Below are 24,037 nucleotides of genomic sequence, written 5' to 3'. Positions count from 1 at the left end.
GTGTCGGGGAGCTGGGGCGCAGGGAGAAGACCCTCGGGGAGCCCGGAGGAAGCGACCCCTCTGGGCGCAGGCGGCGCACCCAGCTCGGGGCAGGGCACTTCAGGTGGGGCGCTCAGCGACTTTCCTGAGCGGTTGCCGCGGGACAGGGGCCTGGGGCGCGGGGCCGTGGGTACGGGTGGGGGCACCGCGCCCTCGGGGGGACGAGCGCGGGCTGGGGTAGAACTGGGGCGAGAGCGCCGGAGGAGGGCGCCGCGGCTCGGCCCCGCCCGCGCCCCTCCTCCCTCCGCTCGACGCCCCCCGGCTCTCGGCCCGGCGCCGCCCTCATCCGGACCCTGCCCCAGCCCGGGCCGGGGGCTGCCGAGCCCACCGCCCGGCCCTCCTCCGAGGTCGGCGCGAAGACCCGGAGCGGTGGACTCCCGCGGGGCGGCCGGTGTCAGGGGTCAGGGCTGGGCGCCGCCGGCGCTCCGCTGATCCGGGCTTTGCCGAGCGCCCCCGGTCGGGCGGGAGCCCGGCCGCCGGGGGTGGGACCGCGGCCCCGAGGCTGGGCTGGCCCTCCGACGGCGGCGGTCGCACCGGAGCGCGCCGCGCCCGCGGGAGGACAAAGGGCCGAGGTGAGGGCCGCCCCGCAGCCCGGCCGCCGTGCGGGGCGGAGGGCGCAGGGCCGCGGCGGCCGGGCTGCGGGCCGGGGCGGGGGATGGGACCTCGGCGCCCGCCAGCCCCGGCGCGAGGGGAGCGGGGAGCGCAGGGCGCCCGGGCGGGCGTGGGCACTCTCCCGCCCGGCGCCGCGGAGGGGGTGCCCGGGTTTCCGGCTTGAGCCTCGAGCCTCGTGGGGAGCGGGGTGCTGCTGCCTCGTGCGTGCGTGTGTGAGCGTGTGATAGACTGAGAGGTGGAGAGTTGGAGGGTCAGGGTTGGAGCGCGCTGTGCTCCGGGCGCAGCGCTTGGCGCATGGTGACCGCTCCGTAGGTGAAAGCTATTCAAAATGACAATGACCGTAACATTGATTCTTCTGAGGGTGGGAGTGCGTGTGTGTCGGTGTCAATGTGTTTAGAAAAGTCGGAGCCCCAGGGGGCAGCCTCCTCTTCCCCGCACTTGGGACGCAGGAGAATGTGGGGTTTCTTCCCCGGACGGTCTTGGGGTATCTGCACTTGGAAAGGCTGGCTCACAGGAGGCGAGGAGGGGCGCTTAGTGACTGGATTCCAGTTTTGGGTCTGGGGAACAAAGGCCGCTTTCCTGAGGTCCAACAAGGTGCGTGCCTGCGTGCGCGCGCGCGTGTGGCCGCCGGCGCCAGGCCTGGGGGGAGGCCGGGGCGACCCGCCATTCAAGGGGAAGGATGCCGGGCCATTTTGCTGTCAACCCTCTTTTGATCGCTGGTCGTGAAGACCAGCGGAAAGAGGAACTACTTAGTTGTGTACCGAAGTTCTTTAGGAAACTTCTGTTATAGAAGCAAGTGTAACTTCAGGGCTTGAAAAGTTTTTTTTTAAAATACATTTTAAAAATAATAAATGTGCAAATTCAACTTGATAAAAATTTTTTATTCCCAGTGAGAGCATTTTAATTTTTGCATTTAACATTGGGCATTAGGCAGGGGGAGAGGTAGGGGTCTGGAAGGGTTGTGAACTTCACCTTACATAAATGTGTTAATGTCACCTGATTTATAGCACTTTGTAGGAAAATGTTAGTGGAGGTTTTAACGGTCAATTAGAATCCCACTTCTAACCATCTTCTCAGAATGTCTTAAATCCCTGAGCAGATTTGAGGAATTCCTCATAACCAATCCATTGCTTCCCAAGCACTCTTTCAGCACTTGCTCAGGAAAGTTTGTTTCTAGGAAACAAAAACCAAATTAAAAATGTGAAACGGTTAAGTGAAACCCAGGTGAAGAGACGCTTCCTCGAGTCTCTTCTTGCTGAAATCGGCTTGCTTAGCGTTTCCATTACCCGCAGCAGGGGATGAGGTGCTGGGCTGTTCAGTCTGGAGCAGGTATGTTTTATGGAGTAAGAAATGAGCTCAGGTTGAAATTGAAATTCCATCCTGATTTTTCTTATTATTGCAGATGGTTTAAATGGGTTTGTGGTTTAACATGTTTTTAATTAGTGATAACTGCCAGTCGGACCAACACCTGCAATCTTTTACTGGGTGGGTAATTTGAAGCTACACTTAAAATATCCGTATTTTTTGTCTGGCCACTTTTAGTAGGAGAGTTTATACTTTTCTAGAGCCTTTCTAAAGGTTTCTGTGCTTAATATGGATGATTATTCATTCTTTCGGTTAGTAAGCAATTTATTGACTCCTATGGCACCGTAAGTGTTCATTCTAGTACTACCATTTCACTTGATATCAGAAACCCCCTTTTAAAGGAAATTGTGACCAGTTTGTGATTCGATGTTTGATTTAGAGATTCTAGAGTGTTAAGAGGCAATCTCAAAATAGAAATAATAAAGGTTAAAAACATCAGAATGAGAAGAAGATAGTCTGTCACATGAACGCAGGCAACCCCCTGCATCCTGCTGCGTGCCCAGGCATAGTCCGCAGGACTGAGAGAGACCAGGACATTTGAACAAAGGCTGTGGTACGGGCCCTTCGTGCATTAGGTGGGTGAAGGGAGCTTGCTTTTAGTAGTCACTCCTTTCCCTGTCCAGCATGCTTCCGTGGTTCTGGTCCAGACTTGGAAAGGAAGTCTCGAGCGCTTTTGTGGGGGCAACTGGCCCTGAGGGCTGGCTGAGGTCAGCTCATGGAACCCTGCCTGGCCATTCCATGGGCCCGTGAACCTCTAATCCCTTCATAAAGATTCTAGGCAGTTAATCTTCTCAGCCTATATACTGCTTAATGGGCACTCTTGGCTTTATGGTTCAGGTTCTTGATATACAGAGGAATTGTAGTACTTAAAGGATGGGGAAGCCTATTGTAGAAGTAATGTGTATTTGTGACATAACATTTAAGAACATATAGCAGAGTTAAAAAAAAAAAAAAAAGAAAACCAGACCTATGATCCAGATATAATTTATAATTACTGGTAACATTTTAGTTTATTTTTTCTGGTATTAAAATTAAATTCTATATGCTTCTAAATATTGGCCAAAATTATATATTACATGATATATATTATTTGTATCATACATGATATGTATTTGGTATATTTTTTCATATAAAAGTTATATTATGAATATTACCTATAATTATTTCTTCAATAGTTTCATTTTAAATAGCAATTCTATATTCTGTATGTATGTATAAATTATAATTTGTTTCTCTAGCGGATTCTTGGGCTTTTCCTATTACTTATACTTTTGATGTTCTTTCCATTTTGATGAAACCTCACTAATTGATGGTAAAACACATTTATAAATTTGACTGCTCTTAGAAAGTGGCAAAAAAAAGTTTAACTTCAGGGACATAAAGTGGAAAATGATCCAGTCTTGCCCAGTCCTCTGAGTCTCTTAGCTCCCTCTTGAATGTCCTGGCATATAAGTGCTGTGAAGGGTCGTCAGGTCTCTTCTGCTCACTGTTGCACCCCAACACCCAACACAGTGGCTGCTGGTCCACAGTAGGTGCTCAGTAAATATCTGATGAATGAGGGAGCTTTTGTTCTAAAGGGAATCATAGAACTCTGGATAGAGAGCCAAACCTAATACCGGTAGAAACAATTACAGAACAATTAAGGGTTCTACTTTGAGGTCTTGACTCCAATGTAGGATTCCAAATAGAGGAAAATTTGAGCCAAAAGATCAGTTAGTTTCATGTTTGTCAAATAAAAATAGCTACTATGTGCTTAGCAATGTCTTAAACTCTGGGGAGAAGTATGGAGAATAATACAAGAGAAAACAAGGAGCTCATGTACATAAGAGCATTTCGTTGACCGTAGCTACCTTTTATTCTGCTTTCAGATGCTTGAGTTAGTGGAATAATAGTTATTATAGCCACCAATCCTTGGGTGTCTTCCATGTAAAAGTGTTTTACATCAATCATGTAAATATCTTCCCTGATATGAACTAATCAATAACTTTTGCATTTCTGTAAAACGTATTTAAAACTCACTAAAATCTTCATTTGTAAAAATTTAGAACAGGCTTAGAAAGTTGTTTCTAAAATTAAAAAATCTGCAGATATGTGGTCTTGAATGTAACACATTTTAGCAACAAAATCCTATTGTTTATTTCATACATAAATATTTGTTGAGCACATACTGTGTGCCGAGTAACAGTCCAAGTACCAGAAACACAGCAGTGAACAAAACAAACAACCCCTGCTTCTCATGGAGCTACGTGCTGGTAGGAAGGCTGCCAATGAGCCTCTGTGCTGAAGGTGGTTGTCATTATCCTTCCTTTACCGTTATCACGGTAAAGGTTTTATTACCTAAGATCACAGTCTGGCTACATATAAACTATAATATGTTGCAATCCATGGAGAGCCGGTGGATCATGCCAGGATTCTGCTGTCCCCCTGAGCTGTGGGATACCCTCTGTTTCCTCATGATACCTCACCTGCCACATGTGGCACATGCACCCTGAGGGGGTACCAGGGGCAATCCATTACCAACGCTTCAAGTATTTATGACTTTTAAAGTAATGAATACATCTGTGTTCTCAGGTCCTCCCAGAAAACCAGGGTCCTGCTCTTGCTCTGGCCACTGTGCACTGCTGTCAGCTCACAGGGATGCGATGTCTCTCAGGGACTGGGGCTGGGGTCACCAACGGGGTCTTCTTTCAGTGATTTAATCACTGTGGAAGGAAACAAATATGTCTTATTGAGATTTCAACCCCCCCTCAGTTTATATTTGTCTGAGGTCATTTCTGTGAGTGAACAGGTTCAGACTTGGACCTTGGGTGCTCCCTCCTAATCCCCATTAATATTGTGTAGAGCTTGCAAATTCCCAGAGAGAATTCTCAAGGGGAGACAATGGCGAGGAGCAGCCCATCTTCCCAGCACTGTGGCTGCACTGGATGGTCGAGTGAACAAAGCAAAGTCTGGATAAAGTGAACCCTGCTGCTCAAGTGGCATAGTGTTAGGGCAGGTTGCTAACAAGAATTTTATTTTTAAATGATTGGTATTATTTATTTTTAATGAACATTTTTATTTTGAGATTAATTCTAGATTCTCATGCAGTTGTAAGAATTAATACAGAGCTCTCATGTGCCCTCTCCTCAGCTCCTCCCAATGGTAGCATCTTGCAGAACTATAGAACAATATCACACTGCTCATAGAGTCCAGATCCAGGATTGTGTCGGCACTGCAAGGACACTCAAGGTGGCTCTTTCAGAGCCACATCTGCTTCCCTCGCACTCCTCATCCTCCCCGTCCCAGCAATCACTGATCTGTTCTCTAGTTTTATAATTTTGTTTCTTCAAGAATCCTAGATGCCTGAAATTATACAGAATGTGATCTCCTGAGATTGACTTCACCCCTCCCCTCATTTAGCATAATGCCCTGGAGATTCACTTCCGTTTTGAGTATCAGTAGTTCATTTCTTTTTATTGTTGAGTTATATTCCGAGCTATGGATGTACCACAGTTAGTTTAGCCACTAACTGGTTGGAGGATATTTGAGTTGTTTCCAGTTATTGGCTATCGTACAAAAAGCTAGTATTAACATTTGTACACAGGTTTTTGTAAAAACAGAAGTTCTGATTTCTATGGAAGAAATATCCAAGAGTGCAAATTGCTGGGTCTTATGGTGGATGCATGTTTAATTTTATAAGAAACTGCAAAACAGTTCTCCAGAGTGGCTGTGCCATTTTACATTTCCACCAGCAGTGTGTGAGGATCCAGTTTCTCTGCATACTCGACATTTGGAGTTGTCGCTATTTTTTAGCCATTCTGATGGATGTGTAGTGATGTCTTATTATTGTTTTAATTTGGATTTTCCTATTGACCAGTGGGACTGAACACATTTTTAATGGCTTATTTGCCATCTTCTTTGGTAAAATGCCCTGTTTATGTCTTTTGTCCATTTTCTAATTGTTTTTTTTTTAATTGTTGAGTTTTGAGTTTTGAGAGTTAAAAAAAAATCCAGGTACGGGTCCTGTGTTGGATTGAAGTTTGCAAATATCTTCTTGCATTCCGTAGCTTGTCTTTTCACCTTTGTAACAGGGTCTTTTGTGAGCAAAACTTTAATGTTGATGAAGTCCAACATATCAATTTATCATTTTAAGGACTGTGTTTTTGATGTCAAATCTAAAAACTCTTTGCCTCACCCTAGATCATGAAGATGTTTCAACTTTCTCCCCCTTAAATGTATAGTTTTATGTTTTGTGTGTACGTCTGTGAACCATTTTGAGTTGATTTTTGTATAAGGTGTAAAGATTCGGGTCAAGGCTCATTTCTTTGCCTATGGGTACACAGTTGTTCCAGCACTGTTTGTTGATAATGCTGTCAAATTGCTTTTGCATTGATTTCTTTTATGATTTTAAGAATTGGTGCTTTTTATTATCAAGTCAAATATATTGGGCCACGAAAGCGCCTGAAGTTCGCACAATAAACTTGAGATGCTCATGCAGATAATTCTAGGCTTTCAGGCTTCTAGGACAGTTCAGCTTCAGGGCACTATGTCAGGACTTGGTGGCAGTTGGCAGTGGTGTTACAAGGAACCTGAATGGAGGGTGGGAGGCTGCGTTCCCGTGGGCTTTTGTTGCTTCTGTGCAACTGGGCAGCCTTCCTCTCCAGGGAGGAGTGGTGACCCTGGGTGTCCTGGGTCCCACTGGGGCATAGTGACCTTCAGGGTGGAGTTGACCTTGTGGTAGGCATGGCCATGCCCCAGTTTAGGCTCCTGCTTTGTCTCCTCCGTCAGCTGCAGTCCTGCCTGACCTCTGACTGATTTCAGCTGTCTGCTCCTGTGAGGGGCCCCGCGACCCCCCATTTTCTACCCCCTCACCGATGGCTTCTAGCAGCTGGCTATTTAAAAGCCTATTTGTAGAACGCACAGAACTCAAGTGCAGTTTTGGAAGTGTGAGTTTACATTTTCAACATTATTGTAGTTATTTTACAATGTTTAATATCCCACAAATATGTTTGTTGGAGAAAAAGTAAATCGCGCAATTAAACAAAATTTATCTGTAATCCCCATACTCTCAGATAATCCCTGTAAACACAAGTATTAATTTTGGAAGGAAGATTGCGTTTTTTGCTCACTTTTTTTTCAGAAACTCCATTCTTACTCCAGCTAGGCCATGAAGACACAAAGCTGGTTTCAATAACAATAATTTTGTTTTCTCATTGGCTGAATTTGGGTGGACATTTTGACAGTGCTGTCCGTGCTGCTGTTCGGGTCTGGGAGGGTGCAGAGGTCAGCGCTGGGAACGCAGCGGTACCAAACGGAGGGAGCAGGAGGCCCGGCGGCAGCTGGCCTGCAAGAATGAGCTTTTGTTTCCACTGCTCAGCAGTCCCAGGCTGAGAGCTGAGGACATCAAAGACCCGTCTAAACACTGTTATCTGGGCCTGTCCTTTGCCCTGACTGTGAAGGGGTGTCCCCACAAGGAACCCTGGGGGAGCAGAGCTTCTCTTGTGCTATTAATTCCAGGCAAGAGCTGATCAATACTATTTGCATTAACCATCTGCATCAGTCTCTCCGTTTTGTTCTGAGGGAAATTTATTAATTTACTTATCTGATTATAAGATTAAAAAGCATTTTCTTCAACTTTAAAGCATTTTATGGGTTAATTGCAAAAGGCTTATACAACACAGAAAAATACAAAGCAAAGAAGTGTAATTCTGCCACCTAGAAATAACCAGTGTTACCAGTTTGGGAAGCTCTTGTTGTCTTTTTTATATATATATATATAATATAAATTTTACCAAAAATGCTGTCATGTTGTCCATATGATTTTCCTATAGGTGTGCTAGAAACCTTTAACTATGTCATTACACATCATGTAAATATTCTGCTATAAAGATGTTGGTGACTGCAGGGTGTTCTATCATATACCCTTTTGACATCATTTCTTTACATTATTCAATCGTTGCTTTAAAAATAGTAAAATGTTATTGTTGCCTTTGCTGGTTAGTAAGTAATTCTTACTGTAGATAAAAATGACCTGCTTTGCTAACAGGAACTTTTCAAAAGTCACATTACAGTAACATTGTTATTCTATTAGTTAAAATGGTTCCAGCTGCTCAGAAAGGGAACCTCTTAGAAGTACTCAGTTTTGACGAACAGCTAGTGGGTGCTTGACATCTTTACAGTAGGGAATAGACTCTGGTAAGACTTCTGATACCTCTGGGCATCTCGGTGAGAGAAACTTAGTCAGGGGGACAACAGGTAGGTCCCTGGTGCATTTTCCTAGGCCAATGTTTGGCTAAGAAACAAGGAAGTAGAGAGAGGACTGGCAAGCTACCACTGGATTTCAACATTAGCCTGAGGTGTAAGAAAATGTGACAGCTCATGAGATGGCATTTCCCATTTTCAGCGGTGGCATGACCTGGCTGCGGCTCAGGGTGCAGGTTGGGGGTCCCATGTCAGAGTCTGGGGTCACCCAGTGACCAGCCATCTTTGTGTTGACCACGCTCATCATCACTGCTTGTTTACCTGCGCTGCCCCCCAGCGCTTGCCTGGCCCCAGAAGGCAGGAACCAGGCCTCCATCATCCAGGCAGCCAGTGGGCCCGAGCAGAGGGCCACAGCCTCCTGGAATCAGCAATGAACTTGTTCCCGTTTCAGGAAGGGTCACTGTTTACTTCAGCGGTGCTCCCTATTGACTTCGCGCTTACTTAACGTCCTAAGCTCTTTTGAGGAAATTGCTGTGGACGGGTGGGTTGCTGAAAACCAAAGTATGTGACCGAGAGGAGGGGAGGACGGCATCTCCATGGCGGGGTCCTCCCATGGCGGGGTGTGAAGTATTTCAGGGGTGTTTCCTATTTATCTCTGACCTACTGCGGCCCAGTTCATTAAAGAGGGAAGGTGCTTTTAGATTCTACTTGTGTTACACTTTTGAGATGTATCCAACTATACACACATGTAAAGTGCCTATTTTTGGCCAGGTCCCTGCTATGTTTTATTTTCAAGAATCATACTCTTAGGGGTCCCTTTTTATTTATGTTTGGGCTGAACTGATTTTTTACTCAGCAGAGCCTGGATTTCCTTTTAAGTTTACAGAACCAGGACAGCGTGCAGCCTTCCTTGGTTCATTTACTTGCCCTTTCATTGTTGATCTGAATAAAGGCAGTAATGGCAAATATGATAAAAACATTTATTGATCACAGGTGTTATATCGGGCACTGCATCTGTATCTCCATTGCTGCCATTATTTTATCTGTGACTCTTCAGATAGGGGAGGCACACAGAACATTGAATGAATGCATACTTTAATTATGAGAGCAGGCCTGTGAGATAGTTTAATTACCTCCATTGCATAGTTGAGGAATGGAGACCAAGAAAGCCTCAGTGACAGGTCGGAAGGGGTGCCTTGGGGATTCAAACTCAAGTCTCTCAGGCCTCAACGCTGGGTGCCTGTGTTGATGCCACCGGGTTGTCCTGCTTCCAGGGGCCAAGCTTGCTGGCCAGGGCTGGGAAAGAAGGAGCTACAGCAGAGCTGGCTGGTGGAAAGAGCGGATTTTCAGAGATGAAGAGACCACGTTCCAGGTGTGTGGCCCCCGGAGGTGGTGCTGTTCTTGCCTCAGCCCGCAGCCTGGAGAGAGGCTTCACACAGGGCTTCCGTCAGAGATGCCTCCCCAGCCCAGACACGGGTGAGCGTCTGGAAGATGTCATTCACTCTTTTACTGGTTTCCTTAGAAATTGTAGCGGCTAACTTTTATGGGAGAAAAATAGAGTCAAAAAGAAGGGCGAGCAATGTTTTGGGTCACTTGGGGGAAAGAGCTCCTGAAAACCAGTGGCAGGAACTGCTTCCCATCCCTACTAATTCCTGCTGTGGTGGAAACTACCACAGGCTCCCCAACAGGCCACAAAATGTGAGTTTAGCAACAGCCACCATTTTTTATCCTAAAATCCTCTTTAAATCTTGATATACTTAAATGGAATGATGTTTCCTTCGAACTTGCAAATTTGATCCAATACCATTTTTGTGATGATTAATCAAAAAGATTTCCAAATCTCTGTATAATATATAATGAGTTTAGAGAAAGGTACACATACATCAAGATCAAGATCAATAATAGACAAAGCACCAGAATACTGATTTTGCCCTGAAGGAAATCCAATAATAACAAATCAATAAATTACAACAAATGATTTAAGTGTTCAAACTTAATAGACATTGGAAGGAAAGCAATAGGAAGATATGCTGTGATAACTAAATTAGGGAAAATGATAGTGTTGGCAAGCCTTCAGGGGTGGTGCGGGGCACAGAGACACGGAGCTACATACTTACAGTTCTGCAGTGAAGAAGTGACAGGCTGGCATCAAAGCCCTGGCATTTGCTTATTGCTACAACAAGTATTTACTGAGCACCTGTAGTGTGTCAGTCCCAGGGACAGACGGTGAGCCAGACGCACATGGCCCCTGTGTGCACGGGTGTTCACTTGGGTTGGGGAGACAGACTATCAAATGATCCTCAGATGGGAAGATAGTTCCAGGGGAGCAGAGAGCAAAGAAGCCTGACCTAGCCTGTAGCTTAGTTTGAGGATGAGTTGGTGATAACTGTGACTGTGGGGCAGGGAGGTGTGTCCTGACCCAGGACACGGCGTGAGCATTGGACAGCTCAGCCCATGTGGCAGGTGCCCACGGAAGGTGGCTGTCTGGAGAGCAGAGGTGGACAGCCAGCTGGGTGGGCAGGGGCCTGCCCAGGCCAGCTTTTCAGGTTTTTTAAAGGAGAGAATTAACTGCAGAGCAACGCGATGTTGCTGCAGGAGTTTAAGGGGCTGGCATGGGAATGGGGTGGCACCCAAGTTTGTGTCATTTCCAAGCTGCCTCTCAGAATTTGATGCTCTCTGCGAAGCTTTCTTCCAGGCCTTTTAATGCAAAAGCAGACGTGGCTGAAGGGGCTGGGAGTCCAGCCTCTAGTTCTAAGCTGGCAGTCAGGTAGGCTTCCTGGGTACCTGTAGTTGAGATTTACCCATGTGGATAGGGAGTCATAGCCATGACTGGTGTTTCCATTGTGCCTTTACTGTAAGACGTACTCTTGCAAGAACTTAAGATGCTGAGGACTGTTAATGGGGTGACCTCCCTCCTCTTGCTTTTCCACACCTTCCCCATCTGCAAGTCCAGCAGAGTCCACGTCTTCTAAGAAACTTCACTTATGTTTGCAGATGTTCACAATCTCTCTTTTTCTGTTCTGTTTGAGGCTTAGAGGCCACTACAAAATTTTGGGGAAAGATGGTACCAAGTGTAACAACATTGACACAGGCAAACCCTAAGTCCTTGATGGCAGCGTAGGAACCTACTGTGCACTCCCCAACTCTGTACACTTTTGTGACCTGAAGTACTTGGTGTGTTGCGTACACAGCTGGAGAGATGCCAACACTACTTCTTCCTTTGCTTTCTTGAGTGCCAGCTTCTTTGTTGAGTCAAGGAACCAAGTCAGAAAATCTGACATTCACAGATGCTGAAACTAAATTCAGGTTTTCTGACTGTCCCCCAAGCTGGTCACTCCCCAGATGGAAGGGAGAGAGAGCCCCCTTCCTCCCCGTCTTCTTCCTTCCCTCTGTTGGTTGTGTGTTGGGGGGTGGGTGGGAGGAGGTAGGGGGAGCATCTGTGCAGGGCCTGAGAGAGGGCAGCCTGGGCCTCCCTTCCATAGCAGAGGCCAGTGGAGCAGGGGCTCCCCAGCATTCATGTCCTGAATCCCATTCCCGGGTGAGTTACAGGGGCTTGATCACTGGGCAGGGACATCTTCGGAAGACTGTCAAGTGGATGCATAATTAGAAGATGTATGTCTGTGTCCTCACCTTTGGGGTCACTTGGCTTTAATGTATTTAACTTATTAAACAATTAATTCATTTAATCCTGAAAAGGTCAAGAAGGAATGGTGTGCATGCTCACACATAAGGGCCTTGCTTTCTCTACAAGCCTGGGTTGGCTGTGGTGTGTTTAAAAATAAAGAAAAATGTTTCCTTGTAGACATGAACATGTGCAATGTACATCACATACATGTAAGAAAATATTTTCTGAAAATGTAACATGAACATACGTGTTGTAGGTTTTCTTATATATTTGATTCCTTAAGTTGGCAGGGATGGGGATCAGGCGTTAGGAGGGATTTGGTCACCCATGTCCCTGGGGTCTTTGGATGGGACTTGCCTCACCAGGGAGATGAGAGGAGGAGACCAGGGCGTCTTGGTTCCTGTTCAGCGATGCTGTTCTGGACGGACCAGCAGTAATGTTTCCAGCTACAACGGGCCATCTAGTGCCTTCTTCCCTTATAACCGGGGCTGGCCTTGCCCTGCAGTGACCCCTGCCCACCCCATGCCCTGGGATCACGGGAGGATGGCCCTGGGCTGTTCCCCAGAGTGTTCATTTTCCCTCAGATGCAGCACCCTACAGGCTCTTCAGCAGAGCGGGGCTGGGCGTGGCTTCCTCCCTGTCCTTCCCCTGCGTGGGGAGGATTTGTCCTCACGTCCTTCCTGACATCTTTGGGTGGGCACTCCTACTTTTATGTGGGTAGCTGCCTGATCAAGAGCACACATAATCCTTCCAGGGACAAACAGTCATTTTTCAGGACAGTGTAGTCTAAACGTGTATTTAGAATGAAACAAAACAGAACAAAATAAAACAAAATATCCTTTCAGAGCCAACATAAACTACAGAGATTTGGCTTCAACCACAAGGAAGATGATTTTCTTCTAGATTCACATCATTTCAAATCATTGTTTGCCAAAATGAACTTTCTACTTCCCATTGCCAACCCAGGGTGCCCTTTGAGGTTGTCTTCTGAAACATAGAGGCTCTCTACCCAAAAGGTGAAGCCAAACTTTTCCCCTTTAGCATTGATTTGCCAGAAATTACCATTTCCCCCCAAGTTCAAAGGTTCCAGGGCCAAATCTGCTTTTTTCTCTTCTTCATTCTCTTATGGAGCATTTTAAACTTACATAAGAGAAAACAATATTATAATGAGCCCCTACATATACCTTTCCCATCTTAAACAATTAGTAACATGTGGAAATTTTATGTATCACTCTTTTCTCCACAAGAAAATAGTCCCTTCTGGACCATTTTAAAGCAAATCTGAAATACACTGTTTCATCTGAAAATGCTAAAGATAGTCTCTTCTTAAGAAACCATTATCACACCTGAATGAAAAATTAACAGTAAGTTCTTATTATCAGGAATGTTCAGTTAGTGTTCAGTTTCCCCTGTTTCATTAACGTGTTTTTGCAGTTGGCTTGCTTTTTGGAATCAGGATACAAACAAGGTCCCTGTGTTGCACTTCACTGATCAGTCTCTTCGTTCCTCCTTTTTCCTCCTTGCCATTTATTTGTGGAAAGCACCAGATCACCGGTCTCTTGCAAGTGCATCACTGGGCTGTTGTTTAATATGTACCTTTATCCCTGTTTATTCAATAAATTGGTAGTTTGATACAGAGGGATGATCAGATTTAGGTTCAGATTTGGCCAGAGGTTTCCGAGTGATGACATGTACCTTATAGTGGGCCACACCAGGAGTGTCTTGTGTCCCCCTTTGTGATGTTGGGATTGGCCAGTGGTTTTCAGGAGTGTCAGCATGATACAGCCATTTAAATATTCCCCATTGGGGTTTCAGTGTTGGACTTACCTGTAACTGATAGTCACTCCCAAGATCCTTGATTTCATTAGGGTTTGGAAAGTGATGGTAATCCCAATTTATAATTCCTTCTTCATTTATTTGCTGGAATTCTTTTATGAAGGACTTTTTACCATCAACTGTTTAGTTACCTTGAAATACAGCTGAAACAGGAGAGGCAGGAGAAGGGCTTGGCTTTCTCTTTGTCTACCAGTTTTCACAATGAGTTGGTTCCCTGGCATCCTCTGAAGCTGACCCATGAGTGGTTTTCGTTTTCGTTTTAAGAATTATTATGAATGTATGGATTTTTAACATACTCGGCATGCTCAGTGCAGTAAAGTAATTCCTTTTGCCCGCTTGGCCAGTGGGAGCCATTCCTGTCGGCTCTCTTGGCCAGTGGCCTGGCTCAGGCTCATCTCCCCCTAGCAGTCCTTTGAGAACAAAGCTTTCCTCTGGTGAACGGCCTTGGGGAGCCAGACTTTCATGAAAGGGGAGCAGAAAGTCACTTTCTTCACTTTCTATCAAACACTTCTCAGGGGTCATAGCTTTTTTGGTGTTATAACATCGCCCCCTATCTGGGCTGAGGCTCAGAGGATGTACGTTTTCCCCAAGAACACTAGACAGTAACGGTAGGACTGGGAGGCCCACCCAGGCATGTGGGCTCCGTGTCCCTGAAAATCACTGAGGGAATGAGACCTGGGCAGGGAGGGCATTCCAGGTGGGGAGCAAAGCCTGAGCACTGGCAGGGAGACCAGACAGGAATGTGAATTCAGGGCAAGGCTGGCTTGAACCACAGGAAATTAGGGGTGGAGTTGAGACAGGGACAATGGGCTTAGAAAGAGTAGGGTGAGGGCCTCCGGAAAAAGCAAGGCAGGATATTCAGTCAAAGCAGTGTAACAGTGTAAAATCCCTATCCAAACTCTGTGTTCAGCATTATGCAGAGTCAAAGTCACACTAATTCTCTAGGGTAAAGATACTAAACTAGGAACATAGACATCTTCAATGAGATCAGTTAAAGGTCAAAAGGCCAGGAGCAACTTGGCCTGGAATGTATCTCAGCATAACCCGTGACTTCACTGTAAACAGCCCTGGCAAACAGACAACAACCCAGCCCACCTTGAGGGCAGGGCAGGTGGTTAAGTCCACACCCTAAGCCCTGAGTTTCCCCAAATCCTCAACTGCCTATAAATCCCCTAGAAAACATACCACCCTGGGCTCTCTTGTCCCCTCCTGGCGTGAGCCAGGAGCTCTGTCTGTCCTCTCACTGTATCTCTCAATAAAAGCCTCTGCCCTGGCTTTCCTACCTTGGGTGTTTGCTAAGTTCATTCTTTGACTCTGCAAACAAGAACCCCAGCATCAGAGTGGAGAAGGTAAGAAATGCCAGGTCTTGGAGAACCTGGGTGCCTCCCTGGCAAGGGATCAGAAATGAAATCTGAGGGTAACCCGGACAGGAGGAAGCTGATGGTTTACCCAGGTGAATGGCACTCACTTTTCAGTGCTGGCATTGGTCTGAATTCTGTCCACTGTGGGGCTTTCTTCTCCCTATGCATTCATTTGTCTGCTCCTTTGCACCCCAGCCTCCCAGTCTTGGTAACAGGGGTCATTCTTGTTCAAATAATGTAGTCCCAGATACTCCTCATAGATGCACCAGGTTTCTTAGGTAAGTACTCCCTCTAAGCTGGGGGAATAACAGTAGCCCTTCCCTTAGGGTTGCTGTGGGGATTAAATAAGATAAGAGACCCCAGACACCTGCCCGGTGCCTGGCCGCAGTGCTGGCCTCCTGGAGGTGGGAGGTGGCTGCTATTACTGTCAGTGAGACTTTCTCCCTGCCAGTCACTTGGCTGTTAATGTTCTTAGAAAAAAATATCTTGGTTCAGTTTTACTTGCTGTGTTACCAGGTGACTTCTAGCCTACAGCTGGTGGAATTTACATGGCACAAGGCAATGGAGTTTTTTACAAACAGTGCCAGAAAAGCAAAGTTTCTTTTTTTTTTTTTTTTAAATTGAGGTGAAATTTACAGAACATAAACTTCACCATTTTAAAGTGAAAAATTTAGTGGCATTTGATATATTCGCAATTCTGTGCCACTGTCACATTTAGCAAAGCTGTCTTTAAATTCTTTTATTTTCATTTTTAAAAGTTTGTGGGAGGAGCACAAGTACTAAATTTCTGTGAATCAGAATGAGGTTTTTGTATTTTTTTGTATTTGTTCTTCCACTTTTTCTACCCAAGGCGATTGACCACACCCCCTGCTTTGCAGCCACTGTGGCAAATTCCATTCTGGCCACATTACTGAAGCTTTAGGCCATGCCCCCTCCCCCCAGGTGCTCTAGCCACTGCTGGCTCCTGTGGAAGAACTTAGGCTCGTCGTTTAATTTAGTAGAACTTAAAGAAATAAATAATTTTTTGAGGGTCTGAAGTAGAAAACTTTTAAAAATCAAAGAAGCAACCTTTTTCTCATAAATAAAAATTAATTTGCTTAACATACACTTCCTGAGTGCTTGCTGTGTGGTCTGCCCCGGGTGCTTAGGAATGCACTGACCAGATGTGACTCTGGCTAGGATATTCTTGGCAGCACCATGGCAAGGGGAGATTTGCCTGTCCCCTAAAGCTTTAGAACCAAATTACTTTTGAGCTTACAGGGCAGAGGATTGTTGAGGAGCACCCTTTTTTTGGGGAAGGCCCAGGGAGCTTGGAGTTGGCAACCTGGATTGGGGAGCCTGCTGCACCAGCTGTTGGAGGAGCCAGGTGTTCAGTGTCCTGAGCCTCTTTCACCAGTGAAGGGGGCCCAGGCTGCTTGCTACCTGACAAGGCCATCACTAGGCTCATAAGAAACAAAGCCGGGCTGACACATGTATGTGCTCAGTGACCCCACTGGATCTGAAAGGTCCTCTCAAGAAAAGCAGGAAAGAAACGCCTGTTTCCAAAACTTAAGAGATTTTACGCTGCCTAGCTAGTTTTATGTTTACTCAAATGAATATGATTTAGGATTTATAGACTAAGATAATCAGGTCAGAATGACCGTCTTTCAGCTGCTGGAGCAACTGGTAAGGGAACCCACAGACTGTGGGAAGATGATTACAGATTCTTTTATCACATCGTTGGCCTGTGCATGGAGATTTTTTTTTTTTTTTTTTTTTTTTTAATAATTATTTTTTATTGAAGGGTAGTTGACACACAGTATTACATTACATGAGTTTCAAGTGTACAACACAGTAGTAGAACATTTATATACATAATTCTAGGTTCCAGCTATCACCCTACCAAGCTGTTACAATATCTTGACTATATTCCTTATGCTATACATGCATGGAGATTTTGATAAAGTCGGAACTTCCCTGTCCTTGAGCTGAAACAAAAAGCTGAAAAACCATAGGCTTAATTGGATCTGACTGTTTTCTTCTTTGTTATTCATAAACATTATAGAAGTGGGCAGGGCACAGTTCCAGAAAGCTCTGCAGATCAATCCCATCTATTCTCTTTATTTTCCCAAGGAAGGACATTTTTTCATCTGTCCTGGGGGTCTGTTGGGGACCCACAGCCCATTGCCCTGACAGAGGGGGCTGGGAGTGTTTAACTTGGTTCCCGTGTTGGAAGAGTAAGGGCCTGTGTTCTCCTGGAGGGATTTCTATCAGGGATTTGAAGGATGGACTGCTCAGGGAGGGAAGTTTTAGCAGCTCGGCCATTGTGATTAATCTGTCTGGGAGCAATGGTCAGGTCTTCGTCACAATTTGGGCTCTGAGTCTCCAGCTCAGTACTGGGCTGCTAGGGAGCTGCTCCATCACCCTCCAAAGCCTACTTCCTTCAGGAAGGCTCCCCTGATCTCCTTAGCCAATAGAATTTCTCCTCTTTTCTGAACCTCTGTTTCCCTGGCTTGGAATTTTATTCTGACTCACCAGAAACTTAAATTAGCAGGAACATCCCATTTCCTGATCATTCTAGTTAATTGAGAGTTCTTAGTCTTGCCTTAAAAAAAAAAAAAAGGAACAGTGGCTTCCTGTAATAATTCACACTTATTCAGTACCCAGTGTTGATGAAGTGCTTTCCCAGACCTGGCCTTTCTTGGTACTGAGAGTGACATTCTGACAGGTTCCCTGGCCTGGTATGTCCAGCTGCACTCATGTGGGCTACCTAAGACTTGCAGCTGCAGCAAAATTTGTGGTTTCATTCAGCCAATATTTTCTGAATAGTAGCCTGTGCTAGGTACTGAACTGGGCTCAGGGGCTGCAGAGCAGGACAGGTCCCGGGCTCTAACCTTAGGAGCTCATGGACTAGAAGGGGAAGAGGAGTCTCCTTCTCACTCTGACAGAATAGGAGCCTGATGAGTGTGGGATGGGTTGGGATGGGTGAAGGAGGGAATGTTTTTGATTGGGAGCCTATGCCAGGTGGTACAGAGTTAGATCTGCACAACAAAAGACAATGGGAAGTGAATGGTGTCTCCAAACCCCAGGGAAGGGAGGTAAGTGGTTAACACTGAGAGATGGGGGTGTGTGCGTCAGACACTGCGCTGGGCTCGTTCGTTTATTCACAATTCTTGCTTCTTCCTTTAAACAATCTTGTTGTGTAGGTATTATTATGTTACTTATTCTACATGTAGGAAAACTAAGGGCTAGAGAAAATGCTATTTTCCCAAGTTAGCTACTGCATTGTTGAACTTGGAATTTACCATGTGGAGACCTGGACTCCAGCACTGGTCCCACTACACCCCTTTGCTAACATTCCACCTCCATATTTCTATGATCAAATGTTAGTGTGTGTTTCAGCTGCATGTGCTATTTAACTTCTTTTTTGGGAAGGGTGTTGACCCATAACATTGCCTGCCAAGGAAAAGGGGAGGAGGTGTATTGATTGCAGAGGGCTTGCTGGAGAGGAAGAACTCTTTGGAGATCTCAGTTGGGCCCAAGGAATGCCCCTGAAAGTTTGGGAAGTCACGTGCTGCATCCAGTGGCCAAGACCCACTCGGCATCTTTCATGACTCACTGTACAACCTCTGTTTGTGCTGAGGTCTTTGCTCCCTCTCTCTCTTACAGAATTTATCATGTATTAATTTAGTAATATGGCATTTTGCCCTATTAGACTGTGAGTTCCTTTGAAGCTGAGAGCAGGTGCCATCTGTCTCTGTGCCCCAGTGCCTAGCACTGTGCTTGGCACCTAGTAGGGACTTAAGAAAGAGCTATTTGCTGAATCCCTCCATGTACTTGCTCAGCCATCTACCAACCCATCCATCTACCCACTCATCCATGCATCGTCCCATCCAGCCAACCTTTCATCCACTTATCCATCCATCTATTCACCCGCCATTCCATGCATGCATCTATCCACACATCTGCTCACTTACTCAGTCCTTCACTAGGTGTTCTCTGAATAGCTCAATGTGCCTGGTATTACCACTAGTACTGATGCAACAGAGATCGATTTAGAGACAGACAGATGCTCTCAGACTCAGAGTCTAGGGATAATGAGGGGAAAATATGGTAAGGAGAAAAAAATAACTGATGAAGACATTACTATCCCCAAGGCTGGGACTCTAATATCAAGAAGATACTAGGCTGTTTCTTTATCTTAAGTGATGTAGATATGAACGAGGCAAACTCTTTTGTCCTGTGTCCTTGTATGTATCGTTGCCTCTTTGAGGGTTTCTCTGGCACCATCCAGGCCCTGCTCTGCGGGCAGCCTTCTGAGCCTTGAAGCTCTCCTCAGGTGCCGGCCTGTGCAGGCGGTGGGGGCACTGACCTGGCGGCTTCAAGGGGGCCACCTCGCCGGCCCCTCCTGGGTCTCCCCGAGAGGAATGCTGCCGAAAGGGCGGAGCAGCTGCTCTCTGGGCCCGTGGCCATCCATCAGCCCCTCCTCTGGGGACAGGAGGTGACAGCACATTCATCTGAGAGCAGAGGCTAAATCCTTTGACATTGTTCTTCGTTCAGCTGACGTGCACGGTTTGTGAAACACTCCAGATTCCTGGGGAGCAGAGTAAATTCATTAACCTTCTTCAGCCTTTGTGGTCGAGAGGCCCATGTGGAGGTGCTTAGGGAGGCTGATTTAGTGACGCGAGACAGCCCAGTGGGCACACTTGGGGACATGCTCCCAAAAAACTCATCAGAGGAGCGCAGTGTTGGATTCTTTTCAAATTGTCTTGGCAAATTTGTAATCTGGGCATTTAAAGTGGAAAAGCAGCAACGGCCTATCTCACAGGGCACGGCGGAGTTCACGGGAATGGCAGGCACCAGCACTGTCTGTCTCTCACACCTGATTTCCAGACTCGGATGCCCCCCCACCTGCCGGAGGTCTCCCCAGGTGCATCACATCTGGAAGGGACTCATTATTTTCTTCCTGTTCAGCTTCTCCTGAATGCCTGCTTTCCATCCACTTAAACTTAGGCATCTCTCCCTGCCTCCATGACCAGGAGATCACCAAGAGCAGGACATTTCCCCGTAACTTCTGTGTGGGTGTTTGCGGGTGGGACTCTGTTCTTTTCTTCCCTTCCCTGTTCTGACGCCCTGTGCCGTCCATGGCTTCTCTTCCCGGGACTGTTGTAATGGGTTCCTGGCTGGTCTCCACCGTGGTCACATTCCTACTGCTGCACCTCATGTGCCTTCCAAACACAAGTCTAGTTGTGTCACTCGTGGGCTTCAGGCCCTGCTGTGGTTTCCCGTGGGGGCCCGATAAGACACTCTCCTCTTCTGCCCTTCCTATCTACTAAGGATGTGCGGTTCGGGTGGAGGCCCAAGCGGCCTAGTTAATTCTCCCTGCCCAGATCCCCACCCCAGGTCGACCCTGGGCGGACCATCTAAGACAAATGTCACACTGATGTTACCTCGGAAGCTGCCTCACACAGGAGGGAAAAGGGACAGAGTTGCCAGCGCTAATAGGCTCCTTAACATGGGGCTTTCACAATCCAGCCCTGCTTATTTATCCAGCTTCCTTCTTTGCTGATGGGCCTGGAGGGTTCTGGTGTACGTTGTGGCCCAGGGTTACCTGGATGAGCAAGGTTGTAGATGTTGGGCAGGGGCTCATGTCCTGGGCCCCCTCCCCAGGCCTGCATTCCTCCCTGCTCCCCGGGCCGCCCATGCCCTGGCCTTTCTGCAGCTCCGTCCCGCTTCTCCTGTGACCCTGCACCCCCACGCGGCCGGCAGTGCCTCACGTCTCCCTCCTTCCCACCCTGGCACCCGCTCTGTTGGCTGCCCTGTGCGACCTCCCTCCCAGCTGAGTCGGGTACCTCTGTGTGGTCCACGCTGTGGCTGCTTCAATGTGTCTTCCACCAGACTGAGCACTCCAAGCGCAGGTAATGCGCCTAATACAGGACTTGGTGCGTACAGGCCCTGTGCCAATTTGTTTAAATGAATGGGCCCCATATCTGTTAGGGTCCAAATTTAAGGAGAAATGGGCTTAATTGAAGGTGGATTGAGGTTAGCCTTTAGGAACAGGTTCTTAGATGTGCAGCCTGTGAGCCAGAAAGGCTGTGCAGAAGCCTGTCAAGAACATGCTTGTGGGTCAGAAATTGGGAGCCAGGCCGGGGGAGGTGGCAGGTGCAGGTGCTCAGCCCCCCCAGACTCCTGTGGCCTTGTTGCTGTCCCTTTCCTTCAGTTCCACTCGTGACCACCTGGTCACTGCTCCTATGTTAGCATTAGAGTATTTACCCTCCAGTTTTGTCCCCACACGTGCTGATCTCACCTGCTTGACACACCGTAAGTACGTGGTGACCAGCCCGTGCCGTGGCTCCATACCTTCCACTCCCTGGGCAGAGCCAACCCCGACCCTGACCCCGACTGCAGAGCACGGCCCAGGGCGTGTGTTGACAGGTGTTTGTGCCGGACCTCGTGATACCAAAGTTGGGGCTAGCCCAGTGCCTGGAGGCCGCCCAGCCTTTACAAAGCTGCAGGAGGACTGCTCAGTGGGTGCGCACTCTGCAGGACCGCACCGAGAGCAGTCTTGGAGAGTGTTTGCTGAGCATTGCTTGGTGTCGAGCTCTTGGTCAGCCATTGTGAAAACGGTCTTTACTCTCCAGGCTTTGCTGGTTGGCTTGCAAAACAACTGTAGGGGCTCCCTGGGGATCCCTAGGAATGCAGTGAGGGATCAGGTGTTTTCATTCTGCCTCATTTGATGTCAAGGAACAGAGACCCCCTGAAGTCAGCCGGAGTGAGGGGTTTTGTGTGAGGAGGGGCCTGAGATGGAGATGGCGTCATGTCGGCGGCTGCCGTGGCTCCTTGGCTCGGGGCTCGGGGGACTTTGTCCTGTGCGCTGTCATCAGCATGACCCAGCAGCAGACCACGCACCCGGGTCTTCCTATGCCACTTCCCGCTGCAGCTCTTGGGTTCAAACTTACAACAGAGGGATTTGGCCCCACTTATCCTGCCAAGTCATTCTAGGCCAGTTCCTCCTCCCCACTCTGCAGGGGATGCAGTCTTTTTGTCTGAAAAGGGACCCTGTAACAAAGGGTAGGACAGGGAACCCCCTTTCTGGGGGTAGCTTGGTTGGTAGAATCTGAAAGTTCCTTTTGGTGAGATAAGGTTTAAGTCCTGCTAAGGACTGTATGTTTGTGTCTGACCCATATTTGTATGTTGAAATCTAATCCCCAACGTGGGGCCTTTGTGAGGTGCTTAGGGCCTGAGGGTGGAGCCCTCACGAAGGGGATCAGTGCCCTTATAAAGGGGACCTTGGAGGCTCCCTCGTCCCTTCCAGATAGCGAGTGGCTGTCTGCAACCTGGAAGGGGGCTTTCACCAGAACCCAGCCCTACTGGCACCCTGATCTTGTACTTCCAGCCTCCGGAACTGAGAGAAATAAATTTGTTGTTTATAAGCCACCTAGTCTGTGGCATTTCGTCATCGGAACCTGAACAGACTAAGACATGGGCTGCCGTAATACAGTACCACAAACTGAGAAGCTTAGACCAGAAATGTGTTGCCTCACAGTTCTGGAGGCTTGGAGTCCAAGGTCAAAGTGGCAGCAGGGCTGTGCTCCCTTGGGAGTATGGGGAAGCATCCATCCCAGGCCCCTGTCCTGGCTTCTGGTAGCCGCTTGACTCCTGGCATCTCAGCTCCCGTCTTCACGTGGCGTTACCTGTGTTCATGTGGCGATCGCCCTCTCTCCATGTGTCCTTCTTAGCATGACTGTGTCCAAATTCCCCTCTTTTAAGGACACCAGTTATATTAGATTAGGGGCCACCAACTCCAGTATGGCCTCCCCCTAGCTAACCACATCTGCAATCACCCTGTTCCCAGGTTAGGTGACATTCTGAGGTCCCGGGAGTTTGAATTTTAACATATGAATCTGGGGACTCACAGTTCAACCCATAACAGCTACTTTCTTAACTAGCCAGCTGCTTAAGATTTTAACACACAGTGATATAAAGAGGGGCATTCCTAGGGGGCGGGGGCTTCTTCAGGGAAGGCTGGTGGGCTCGCTCTTCTCCCAAGGGGGTGGGCGCCTCACGACTGGCCAGCAGGTCACTTTGCCCCGCTGAGAAGCTTATTCCTGGGACACACTTGGGCCCCTTCGTTGCATATGTGACTCCAGATCCGTGGGACTTCATTCTGCCTCCCCAGCTGGACCTGAGGACCTTCCCAGATGACTTCCTTGAGTTTTTGAACCTGGGCAGCCCACAGGGGCGTGGACACGGGGTAACTGGCTGGCCCCCTCACTGATGGGACACGCGGCTCCTGCTTGGCTCCTGTGCCGGCCCCACCGGCCCGAGCTGACTGTGTCTGTGGGTCAGACAGAGGGGATGTGATCAAGTGCCCATTTGTCTGGGAGCAGATTTTTTAGGAGTGATGTCAGCATAGTTGGGAGAATTCACCTGAATGGATAGTAAGAAGGTCAGGGCTGCGGTGAGCCTGGCCCGCCTGGTGGCTTCAGGGTATGTGGCTCCCGTGGCCACAGCTTCCCACTTACCTTTCAGCCTGTTCCCTGCACTTCCTCCTGGTGGTTTTCCCTGGGCTTGGCTCGGGGCTCAGACACACCTGGGTCTGGGTGCCAGTAATCTACCCCTTGGGGGGCCCACATAAATATTTTGAGCCTTGGTCTCTCACCGGTAAAATAATCCCCCCTGTGGCACTTTCCCCCGGCGGCGAGGAAGAGCCAAGGTAACATACAGAGGTGACTGTCCTGCAGTTCCTCAGTAAATGTGTTCATGGCCCTGCCACCCAGCAGGGGTCACTCTGCCCTCCTGGGGGGTCCCAGCCTCCTGTCACATGTACCACCAAGGCAGCATGCACTTTTGCACCGTATTTGCTAGTGTGTTTTTTAAGTCTGGTCTTTCTCCAGGAAGTTAACCTGTTAACAAAAACCTATGATTAACAATTTTTTTCTGGCATAATTTCTGACCGACTTTGTTCAATGGGTGAATACTTTTTCCAACACTTCTTTACTAAGTTTGCAACTGTTTTTGCACTTGCTTCTGATTTTGG

General features: G+C 47.6%; 1 protein-coding gene across 1 annotated transcript in view; it reads left to right on the top strand.

Moving 5' to 3' along the window:
• The first annotated feature begins 486 nt into the window (after positions 1-486).
• GREB1 (growth regulating estrogen receptor binding 1) overlaps positions 487-24,037 on the top strand; it is a 124,456-nt gene continuing 100,905 nt past the window's right edge. The window contains exon 1 of the mRNA XM_036881809.2: positions 487-611. The gene's annotated coding sequence lies outside the window, so the exon portion shown is untranslated. The remainder of the gene's footprint in view (positions 612-24,037) is intronic.

This window comes from Manis pentadactyla, chromosome 2, assembly GCF_030020395.1.
Source record: "Manis pentadactyla isolate mManPen7 chromosome 2, mManPen7.hap1, whole genome shotgun sequence".
Lineage (NCBI taxonomy): Eukaryota > Metazoa > Chordata > Mammalia > Pholidota > Manidae > Manis > Manis pentadactyla.
This window is presented reverse-complemented; position numbering and strand designations above follow the sequence as displayed.